The 12,252-nt window shown below is 43.2% G+C and overlaps 1 protein-coding gene across 3 annotated transcripts in view; it reads left to right on the top strand.

The window, feature by feature from the left end:
- Positions 1 to 12,252, top strand: part of LOC126299381 (run domain Beclin-1-interacting and cysteine-rich domain-containing protein) — a 134,962-nt gene that overhangs the window by 13,646 nt on the left and 109,064 nt on the right. The gene's annotated exons all lie outside the window — the stretch shown is intronic.

The raw sequence follows: 12,252 nt of genomic DNA on the forward strand, positions 1-12,252 counted from the left end.
TTATTAACAAACCAACTGTCAAAGGCATGTCTTCTTACCTTAGGACTGCAGAGTAATAACCAATGAATTCAAAACTCTGTACATATAGGCCAGTTCATATAAAATAACAAAGATCATGTCCATTTAGTCAATAGATCTTCAGATACCTCTTACTGCAGTTGGTATGTTAAGGCATAAATATGAACTATGTCCCTTAAAGAAGTAAGGCAGTCTTTGCACAACACAAAGGACATGACTAATTGGGTGGCAGAGTACATGTGACATACCTGAGAGGGTGATGGTGGGAGGAGGCATTTAGAGGGGTCCCTTCTTAAGCTTAGTGATGAAATGCTTGTTGAAATTGAAGCTGGATCAGCAGCATTACTCTGAGAAGTTTCACCCTTGTAGATCAGGAAAAAAAAAAAAAAAAAAAATGTTAATGCGTTACTAGGAAACTGCACAAGCATTCCTGGTGAGGCCCCAGAATTAGTCTTATTAGTTCTTAGTAACAGATAGTTGGCTATAAACAGAAGTGAACAGCAGTGAAATCTAGGTGCCAGTGGTGTTTGCATATTTATTGCTGTAAATAACTCTGTAGTATACAGTGAGGTTATTATTGATTCTGTGCGTGTGTGCGTGTGTTTGCTTTAGTGCCAGAGTGCTTCAGAGAGAACATGGAGAATGTAAAGAGTAAATTTCCTGATTATGTTGTTGTTATAGGGATGGGATACTAGTTCTGATAGTCTCGTCTGAAAATTGCTTGTAGTATGATAGTTAAAGAACTGATGTGTGAGGGCAATGCCTTAGACCACCTAGTGACTAGCAGACCCAAACTTGTACAATCGGTCAATGCTGATAGAAACAAATTGCAGAGCATCTAAGAAGTAAACATAAAATAGTTAGCCCTTAGGGTGAAGATGTGGATTACAAATGGGTAAAACTGAAAAGTGTAGTATGATATGTCATAGAGAAGTATGTGATGAGTAAGGGTATGAGAAATTGAAAAGCCCCTCCGTGACTCAAGAGCTAATTGCTACGAATGCAAAGAGATCTTCATCTCGGAAGAGAACTCACTCTGTTAGACAATCAAAAGCTGAATAGAGCCAAAACGAGTTTGAGGAAAGCAATGCGAGGATAATTGACTGAATTTCAAAATAAAGTTTTGTCAAACAGTTTGATTAAAATTCTTAAGCTTTGGTCTTATGAGTCTATAAACAGATCTGAACCATACAGGTAGGTGGACAGATTGGCCACCATGTCATTGTCAACCCTTAGGTGTCAGCAGATGTGGATATGGAGGGGCATGTGGTCAGCACACTGGTCTCCCAGCCCTTGTCAATTGGCAGTTGAACCTGAACATAAATTAATAACTCTAATATATTTCAGTTAAATAGGTAAATTGGTCTGCTACTATTTGGGTATACTATTGGCAACAGATTAGTGGAAACAGTAACTACAGTAAAATGCCTAGGAGTAACCATCTGGAGCAGCCTAAATTGGAATGACAACATAAAACAAATGGTAGGAAAAGCAGATGCAAGACTGAGATACGTTGGGAGAATCTTATTGATCCATTCTCTTCTGTCAGCCTATAAAATGAGCGATTTTTACATTATGATGTTTTTTATTTTTTGAAAAACTGATGAAGCAATCAACTAAATCTTTTTGCACAGTTCTTGAACAATATTAAAGAAATTATCATTAGGACATCCATACGAAGAGTTAAGTTACCCTTTCCAAAATGAGGTTTGTCCGTGATGGAAGTCGTGCAGTTTGCGTATCTTATCCAAAATGAAGAAATAATCAATTTCCTTAATCTATAGGATATTGTGAATGGAGTAATAGCACATTTTTTGAAATTTGAAAAAATAATGTGCCAGATGTTTGAAACAAAGATGTAGTTTTGTCATGTGTTTTCGGTCATGTTTCACAATAACTAATGAATATATTAAAATAAAAAAATAGTGTATTACTGTTTGTGAACGTGCCCAGAGAGTAATTCTGCCAAAGTTAACTTGAGCAGGTGTAAAATTGAATAAAGAGGAAAAGAAGGGAAGGAAAAATTAAATGATGAAATTAGATCTGGTTGCGTCGATTGTGCCAGATCATCTTAATCCCCCACCTCACCCCCTTCTACTGCCCTTCTACTGTCCACTCCTCCATTGTTTCTGGAATTGTGCAAATCAACATTGGCTTCACTCAACAGATGGGTGATGCTGTTAGTGAACTGAACTGTATCCCATGCATATGATGGGCTCATGCCACCACTGAATATAACTATGAAAATCCTACAGTGGAATTGCAATGGCTACTTTCATTGCCTTGCTGAACTTGGGATTGTTGTCCCTTTGTAAAGCAGTTTGCATAAAGCTACAGCAAACTCAATTTCCTACAGACTTTATCCACAACTTCAAGTGTGTTTTAAAAATTGAACTTTGCAAGATCACCAAAAGGACTGTGTATGTTGGTATTTGCAAGTATATTTAGTGACCAAATATTGCTTAATACCATATTGGGAGGCTGTAGCTGTATGACTGTGGAAATCTATGGAAGATACCCTTGAGATGTTAGCCTCTGACTGGTTAGAGAGGCGTCATATAGAGAAATATCAATGATTCGACCTTTTGGGATTTTATGCAGGATTTGTAGTGTGTTTTCAGTGTTGTCAGCTTCATGTTTTTCACTTGTGAGGTGTATAAAGATGGATTAGTTGTTGTTTATTTCTTTCATGTGTTCTGAATCCAACAATGAAATTTCTTCCCGTCTGTCGAACAGAAAGTTTTGTGCAGTTATTTTTGTAGATTCCAGAATGTAAGTGCTTGGGGAGTATGGTTTTTCCTGAACATAATTTTGTGTTAAGAATATTTGTTGCTCTAAAGGTTAATTTCACATTTGTATTTTTTAGTAAGGCTTTTTATTTTATCAGGTAGTTTTTCTGTATTGTTTGTTGGTATGTAGATGGTCTTCTTTTTAATGCAGTTTCTCTCATTAGCATTGTTTTATGATTTATGGGGTCTCTTTTAGCTGTAAAATGACATTAGGGTCGTAATTGTTCTTGTATGTGATATATTGTAGTGTACTTGTTTCTGTATGTATGACCTGTTGCAGTGACAGATTGAGGATTCTGTTTAGCACAGAAAGAACGCATATTTGTGAGATTTTGGATGTGGATATTTATGGTTAATTATTCCATCTGTAGTGGTTGGTTTTCAATAGATTTCAAATATGTGTTTGTAGTTGAAGTAGTAGTTGTTGATTTTTGTGAGGTCCACAAAGTTTATAGATTTGTTTTTATAAAGTTCTAAATGAATTTCGATTTAGGGTGTGAAGTATTGTATTCCTGTTGTATTGTTTGTATGTTGTGATAATTTCCTTGCATGAGTAGCATTGTCATCAACATAGCAGTAATAGTAAGTGATACTTTTTTAGGAAGGGATGTTATGAACTCAATAATTTAGTTTCTAGTTTATTAAGGAATATATCTACTATAGGTCCTGCAATGTTACTCGCCATAGGCACACCATCTGGTTGTGTAAATTTTATCATTAAACTGGAAATAGTTTTGCAAATAGGTTATTTTGAGAAGTTGTATGATTTCATGTATACCTTCATGTGGTAATTTTCTTAAGAGTCATGAGCTTATGTTCTATAATATCTATTGTTTCTTGTAAAGGTACGTTAGTGTAGAGGTTTGTTCTGTCCAATAAAAGAAGTTTGGCATTGCGTGGGATTTGTAGCCTATGTTATTTATTGTATTCGCAAGTATTCTGGAATTTTTACGGTGTAGTTTTTCCCATATTTGAAATATTTCATCAGCAGTTTGTTGGGTGTATTATTAATTCAGAAAGTTGGGCTGTTAATACTGTTAACAATTGGACACATAGAAGCTAAAGGTTTATGTATCTTTGTCTGTAAAGCATTGCGGTTCTTGGGTTCAATGGAATATTTGGTTTCAGTTTGTATTTCGGTAATATTGTGTTGGAATTTGGTTTCTGATTTGTGCTGCAAATTTGTGGGATATATGCATAGTTCAGTTATGTTATTAGTTTCTCAGAAATTTTGCTTTAAGTAATAATCATGGTTAATGATAATTATACTACTACCATTATCAGATTTAGCTGCTACAGTGTTGTTTTTTGTCGATTTTCATTTATTTTTGGAAGAGTATTTTATTCCATTTTTGTTCATTGGTTGCATGCGTGGCTTTTTTTATTTCTTGTTCTATGGCATGTAACTATTTTTGTTGTGGCAATGAGGTGTTTTATCTACTTGTTGCAGTTTTCATGGTAAGATTGTAATTAAGTCTTTTGTTTAATAGGTCTTCTTCATATTTCATGAAAGATATATTTGTAAGATTTCAATGTGTGGGTAGAACTGGAATGGTGATAAAATTTCTTGTGTGGGTTGTGGTGATTGGTGGTGTACAAATTTTAGGTTATTTTCTTATTGTGCAATTTTTGTATCTGTGTGCTAACTTAAGACACAGTTATCAATAAAATTGAATATAATGTCAGACGTTAGAGGAGTAACACCGTTAGTACTAGTACATTAGTCACGTTGCCTCAATCAATTATCAAATGACTACTACTTGCGTGATAGCAGTTGTTTTTCAATCATCTTGTCCTTACCATACCACCACTCAAATGGTCACCTCAAGAAGGATTACTGGAATGTTTATAGTTCAACCATAATTTTTGATGCTGACACTAGAGGAAAGTGATGATCATTTACAGGATATAATCAGTGTGACTCTGCATTAATTAGAGATTGCAATCTCTATTTCTTCAGGAGCTCCCCACAAAAGTAAGTTTCAGTTAAAACCAAGAAATTACCTTGGTCATTAAAGATTGCTGAAGGACCCTCCAGCAAGTCAAATAATCTGTCAAGGATAATGGACTTACTTAGACTTAATTCCTCCAATGATAAGTAGCATATCAGGTAACATGTCTCTCCCAACAAACTCGGATCAGCTGCCAGGATTCCAGAGTCCTCCCAGTTCATCTATCTATTGGATATCCTGTGCAGAATTTTGTTTCCAGGTGTTACAAAGTCTTCCTCTACTTAGATATCCATCCATAGCTTTCCACAATAGTGCTGATTTGGGGTTCCCCCATCTTTCATGCATAGAACATGCCCAGAATCTTTAGTCTTGTTTCAGCAATGATTTTTTGCAGGCTGCATAGACCAATTCTTCTCAGCTCTTCATCAGTTGAAATGTGATCACAATAACTGATCTACAAAACTCATCTCAAGCATCACTGGTGAAGAACATTGAAATTGTATGCTCATTTTATTAACACTTTCCACATCTCACATGCATATATGATTATTGGTAGGATTATACAAGAGTGCAGCTGAAGCTTTGTGGACATAATTATAGTCAATTTGCAATATGGCTCATGTCTGTTGGAAGGCTGCAGAAGCTTTCCCAGTTGTGCTGCTTCTGTCTGCATCTGTGTTCCCATTATTACAGATAATACTTTCGAGGTATGAAAATTATTCAACATCTTGTAATCCAATATTTTGAACTATAATTTCCATAGATACATTTCCACTTTTTATGCACTTTGTGTATGTCTTATCACTGTACATTTTTAGTACTACAGAACTTGTAATTCCATCCAACTTAGTAGTCATTAGTTGTAAACTTTGTATCATTTTTGCCGGAAGTATGGTCATGAGCAGAATCAAGATTCGTAACCCTAGATTAATCATTCCAACATGCATTCACATTAGAGTTATCCATAGTTGTTCTCACTATGAGATCTGATTATTATGAAAAAGAATGGTGAAAAAATGTAGCCTTATGTAACACCTGTCAGAATGCTTAAGAAAGTTGTTGCCATTATCCTTTTTTGTGCTGCAACTTGAATCTAGATTGAGATTTCAGAAAACGTCAATGGGATGGTCAGGAACTCCATATAGGCTTAAAATAGTCCATAATGATTCATGGTATAAACTGTCAAAAGTTTTTTAATTGATGAAGCTTATATTATTGGACAGTTAAATTCTACACTTCTACACATTGTTCTTGTACATTTCACAGAACAAATATTTGGTCAAAGCAAGATCTTCCACTTTGAAAGCCCGCCTGTTCTTATATTGCTCCTTTTCTTTTATAGAACAAGGCAAAAGAATTAGTTGCTTCTAAAAGTCTGAGCTTTGACCCTTTGTCTAATAAAGTGTAGTGTAAAATACATTGCCACCATCTGTACCTGAGCTTCCCATCTGGAGTGCCAAGATGTGTAGCATTTATGATTGCCAACTGGCATCCACTGTCCTTGAGTGTCTATCTGGTTGGCCTCGTATATTGACCTGTTTACTATTCAGACATATCATAGTAAGTTCTGGTCAAGTATCTGCATCTAAGAAATACCCTCTTGCCATCTGTCAGTTATAATGACAGACATAGAGTAGCCACCTGTCCTTTATCACACTTCTTGCAGAGTAATATAGTGTTGCTTTTAATTAGTGTGAACTCCATAGTGCCCTGCCATTGTACCGTGATAAAGCACCATGACTCAGTCAAAATGAAACCACCTTTCCTTGAAGAATATTGGTGTCATATTTTATCTTTCAACCATATCTGGAAAGATGGAGAGCTTGTAACTCAATTGAAGAATGTCACAATAAACTCCATGCTGAATTGTCAGAGACAATGACCTCAGAAAGACCTTAAAGACAAAAAATGAGTCAGTCAATATTGCACATGCAATAGTGGTGGATGTCACGGTGACAACAAAAGGAACTTTACTGTATGCGTCTACCACCAGCAACCACAGTGTGTTCCAGAATGGGCCTACGAAAAAAATATGGATGCGCTGCCATGGTCTGGCCACTCAAAAAAAATATTGCAATGAAGCTGATTGATGTTCCACACAAACATTGCAATGAGACATCATTTTGTCATTTACTCGCTCCAGGCATCCATGCCCTGCCAACTACAGTGATGTCAGGTGAGTTGTTTCATGCAAACTATGCCCCGATGACCTTGATGCAATAAAATCAAAATTTCCCATGGCAGGGAGTGAGGAATCACATCACATGCATCATTCTCTGTATGCAACAGCGGAACATGTGACTGAAAAATAGGGACTCGCTACTGACTGGGGAATGTCTTTCAAACTATAGTAGCAGTGTGATAACATGATTTGTTGGATGAATCAAATGTGTTGGCACTGACTGGTAACCCAGACAAGAACAATATCAGAGCCAAATATTGCAGTTTTTACACTGTCTATGGTGGGGCAGGCTTGGAAAGATTGAAGATTGCTGTTAAACACCAATGATATGCAAGCAAATAGAACTTCTGGCTGTACAGATATTAGTGGAGCTTGGTAACTGACTGTAATTACACTGCACTAAAAATTTTCGATGCGAAATCAACAGGCCTTTTTGAAGAGCCAATTCTGTGGGAGAGCACAGCTCCAGTCCCATAAGATGATGCTTCCACAGATGACACTACAGGCTTAACTAAATCAAATAACAACCACTTAATAATGCATCCCAACATTATCAGGACCGCACAATGGATCATTTTTCTGGTGGAGCCAGTTCAGTGGAGCAGCAATTCTCACAGCATTTGCAATGAATTTAATATAATAGGTACGCTTCTCCTTAATATTATAGGGCATCTGTTAGGCCGTGCATGGCGCCCACGGGGCCCCGATCTATTGCAGCCCATTCTTCCTTCCCGGGCTGAATTTCCTTCCACGTTCCCCTCCCTCCTCCCTCCTCCTTCCTTGCTCCTTCTGTACTGCCCCATCCTCCCCCTCTGTGTTCTTATGTCAACCTGGCTATCTACCTGATTTCCTGAATTCCTTGCAGTTTTGTTTCCCATACATTTTTCTCCTTCATCCTTTGTGGTGTTTTTGATCCCCCTTTGGTGTTTGACCTCCACTTCCAAATTTTCTGTCTGTACTGTGAGCCATTTGGAGAAGAACTCCCCCCACCCCTAGTGTCTACAGTGTGGATTCCTCTTTCCCCTTCCTTCCCCACCATAGCCCCCTCTGCCCTGATAGGTCACCAGCAGGTGTAGCCAGTCCGTGTGGTTGCACTATTGTGTACCCATTTGGCTGAGGCCACCTGACAACACAAGCATCACACTACTGACAGCTGAGCTGCTCCCTCCCCATGTATGCCAAGGAGTGGTTGTTTGTCTTCTTGGAGCATCAGACCACCCAGCAATTACTGCAATGCCAGGTGGCCCTTTCTGTGGCTGGGTTGTGCCCACGGGGAGAGCACCAGATCGGAGTGGTGGTATCAGGGCATATGCTTGGCACGTGAAGCATATCAAGCTGCAAAAATCCGGCCACTCTCAAATGGCAGACTCTTCGAATGGTGAAGGATTATCAAATGCTGCTTCATACGATCCAGCAGCCTCCCCTTCTCTGGCTACACTGTGGGAGGAGGGCCAGGCTCGCCATCTTGGGATGAAATGCTTTCCCAGGTACCTTTGTACTAGGACGGGCAGGACACATTCACCACCACGAAGCCATTGCTTTTTGTGGAGAATATCGAGGACACATTTGGTAAAGTGGAGTGTCTCAATTTGATGCGGTCGGGCTCCCTGTTGATCAAATCTCCTTTTGCTGCCCAATCTGCAACCCTTCATGCTTGTGATGCCTTGCGTTTTGGGCATATGTCTTCCCACTGTATGGCGGACCCTCTGTGTGGTGACTGTGGACAGGCACTCCATGAGGGAAACCCCTGTGTTCTGCACCCTATGTGTGCCAATTGTCATAACTGACATTCACCTTGCTTGTCAGATTGCCCAGCTTACAAGAGAGAAAAGAAGATCCAAGAGTAAGAGTCCCTGGGTTGCCTGTCTCATGCTGAAGCTCACCAAAAATGAGACTCCAACTGGTGTCACTTTCCTTAACTTTTTCCTCTGTTACATCCTTTCCTCCTCCTATGTCTTCATTACGTCAGTCCCGTACCCTCCCCACCCCCTCCCCTCTAGTTCTCACGACCTCCCGTTCGGGGGGCCAATCCCCTCCCCGGCTGAAGAAGTGGCCACAGGCCACCTTCGTCAGCACCTGCCGCTGATGGGGCTTCCTTCGGAGATCCCTTCTCCCGGCATATCTCAGGCCAGAAGCATACTACTGCAACTCGGCCACGAGATGCACCATCTGTATGCCCCAAGGTCTCCCGCTGTCTTTAGATACCAGATCTTGCAGGAGCCTGTACTCTCTCTGTCTCTGCCCTCTTTCACTTGAGGAGGAGGAACGCGAAATGCGAGTCCCAGGACAAGGCACCCCTGCCCCTCCCCAGAGTTGCCATCTCCCCCCTTGCAACCCGAGTCTGATATTTTAGTTATGGATGTCACTCTTTCCTTGTAAGTGATGACCACTGACAGTGGCATGACCTCGTCTCAGCTTCTTTATGTCGAACTTGGACTCTCACCTCACAATAATCCACCCCCTGTGGGTTCGGGGGTAAGAATAGGCCCACGGTATTCCTGCCTGTCGTAAGAGGCGACTACAAGGAGTCTCAAACGTTTTGGCCTTGTGAGATGGTCCCCTAACGGGTTTGACCTCCATCCTTCCAAATTTTCCGAAGAGCGAGCCGATTGGGGAAGGGCGCCTTACAAGGAGCGATGTGTCCATCAAGCATTACCATCTCTAGCCAGGTTTGTCGTCATCGCTTAGCAGTCCCGCTCACCTACCATCTCTTGGGCGTGGATTTGTTCTTGGGTGCGGTTTCTTGCAGTCTGCTATGCTGTGCCGCTTTATGCGCCAATGACGATATTGGACTACATCACGTGAAATCCAGCACGGTAGCCAGTCCGTTGTGGTGGGGCCGCCATGTACCCTGTTGGTTGTAGCCCCCTGACTACACAGGGATCGCTCTGCTGATGCCAGCGCCGTTAACTCCCCACGTATGCCAAGGAGTAGATGCCTATCTCCTTGGGGCATTGGGACTCCCGGCAATGACCATCCTGCCAGGTGGTCGTTGCTGAGGCTGGGTGGCGCCCGTGGGGAGGGCCCTTGGTCGGAGTAGGTGGCATCAGGGCGGATGACCCGCAATGAAGCGTGGTACATCATCTCTTGCTGGTGGCCAGCCGCCAGCAGTCTCTAAGCGTTCCAGGGCTCAATACAACGCAACTACATATGACCCCAAATCGTTCCCCTCCCTGGCTACACCATGGGAGGAACGAAAGACTAAGGATGCCAGCGAACCATACTCGCCCCGCTACCTGGTGTGTACGAGAGCTGATTGTGAATCCTTTACATCCATGAAGCCTCAGTTCTTCGTCGAGCACTTAGAGGACAAGTTCGGGGAGGTGGAGGGCTTGTCCAAAATGCGCTCGGGCTCGGTTTTGATCAAATTGGCGTCCTCCGCCCAGTCCCGCCGGTTACTCGATTGTAACAAGCTGGGGGATGTTCCGGTTACAATCACGCCCCATAAGAGTCTTAATATGGTCCAGGGCATAATATTCCATCGGGACCTTCTATTGCAGTCCGATGACGAGCTTCGCGCCAATTTAGAGCGGCGAGGTGTTCACTTCGTCCGGCGCGTACATCGTGGTCCAAGGGATAAGCAGGTTGCCACCGGTGCCTTCATCTTGGCCTTCGAGGGTGATACTTTACCTGAGAAGGTCAAGGTGATGGTCTATCGTTGTGACGTCAAGCCATATATCCCTCCCCCGATGCGGTGCTTTAAGTGCTGGAAGTTCGGGCATATGTCTTCCCGCTGTACTTCCGGCCTCACATGTCGAGATTGTGGACGCCCATCACATCCCGATACTCCATGTGCTCCGCCTCCCATCTGTGTAAACTGCGTAGAGCACCACTCACCTTGCTCGCCGGACTGCAGGATCTACCAGAAAGAGCGCAAAATCATGGAGTATAAGACCCTGGACCGCCTGACATACACTGAGGCCAGGCAGAAGTTCGAACGCCTCCATCCTGTTCGAATGCCTGCCTCTTACGCCGCGGCTACTACTGTTATGGCCCCATTAGCTCTCCCTCAGACTGCCACCTCTCAGAGCCGGAATGCTACACCTGCCCCCTTGATGGTGGGGGGCACTTCACTCCCTGCTGCTCCTGCACTACCTGCCTCAGGAGCAGCAACCCCCCAACCATCGGGGACATCAGTCCCCACTTCTAAGCTGGGGAAGCCAAAAAAACTTCCCCTGCTCGAATAGCACGGAAAGGGTCCCTTGGGTCCCTTGGGTCCCTTCCTTCCCAGGTTTCCGCCTCTGGGAAGGGTGACGTCAGCCAATGGAAGAAAAGCAGACCAGCGGCTGATCGCAGGGCTTCCCGCTCCTCCTCCGTCCCGGAGACTGACTCGCTGGAGCCCTCCCAGCCAATGAAACCCAAGGACCAGAGAGACAAGATGAAGAAGAAGACCTCTAAGGCCAAGGACCACGCGGTGGCATCCACCCCACTGCTCCCTACAGGCTCTGCGTCCGGGGATAAGGTGGAGATCCGGGCATCCGCTGAGGACCTGGATCTCGCCGGACCCTCAGACGCCATGGAAGCAGATTGTACTGGTCCTCCATCGGTGGCAGCAGGTGACCCAGTGGCGTGATCTGCCTCCTCGGCCCCTTCACGCCTTTTTCGGACATGGACAAAGCAATACTCCAGTGGAACTGCAGCGCTTTTTTCCACCACCTTGCTGAGCTTCGCCAACTCATCAGCAGTCACCCTTTCCTCTGCATTGCCCTACAGGAAACTTGGTTTCCGGCAATGCGGACCCCTGCCCTACGTGGGTATCGGGGTTATTACAAGAACCGGGCAGCTTATGAGAGGGTATCTGGTGGAGTCTGCGTCTACATCCTTAACTCTGTCTACAGCGAATGTGTACCTCTTCACACACCTTTAGAGGCTGTCGCTGTAAGGATGTGGACGCCTCAGCCTATTACTGTCTGCAGTTTGTATCTTCCGCCAGATGGTGATGTCTCGCGTCATGTGTTGGCTGCATTGATAGCACAACTGCCTCCTCCTTTTGTGTTACTGGGCGACTTTAACGCCCATAACCCCCTGTGGGGTAGCGCCGCGATTACTGGCCGGGGTAGAGATGTCGAGACTCTTCTCTCGCAGCTTGACCTCTGCCTCTTAAACACGGGAGAGCCGACACATTTCAGCGTCGTCCATGGCACATTTTCGGCCATCGACCTTTCTATCTGCAGCCCCGGACTTTCACCATCCATCCACTGGAGTGTCCATGACGACTTATGTGGTAGTGACCATTTCCCCATCTTTCTGTCACTACCACAGCGTCACTCTTCTGAACGCCCCTCCAGATGGGCTCTGAATAAGGCTGATT

Source organism: Schistocerca gregaria, chromosome X (genome assembly GCF_023897955.1).
Source record: "Schistocerca gregaria isolate iqSchGreg1 chromosome X, iqSchGreg1.2, whole genome shotgun sequence".
NCBI lineage: Eukaryota > Metazoa > Arthropoda > Insecta > Orthoptera > Acrididae > Schistocerca > Schistocerca gregaria.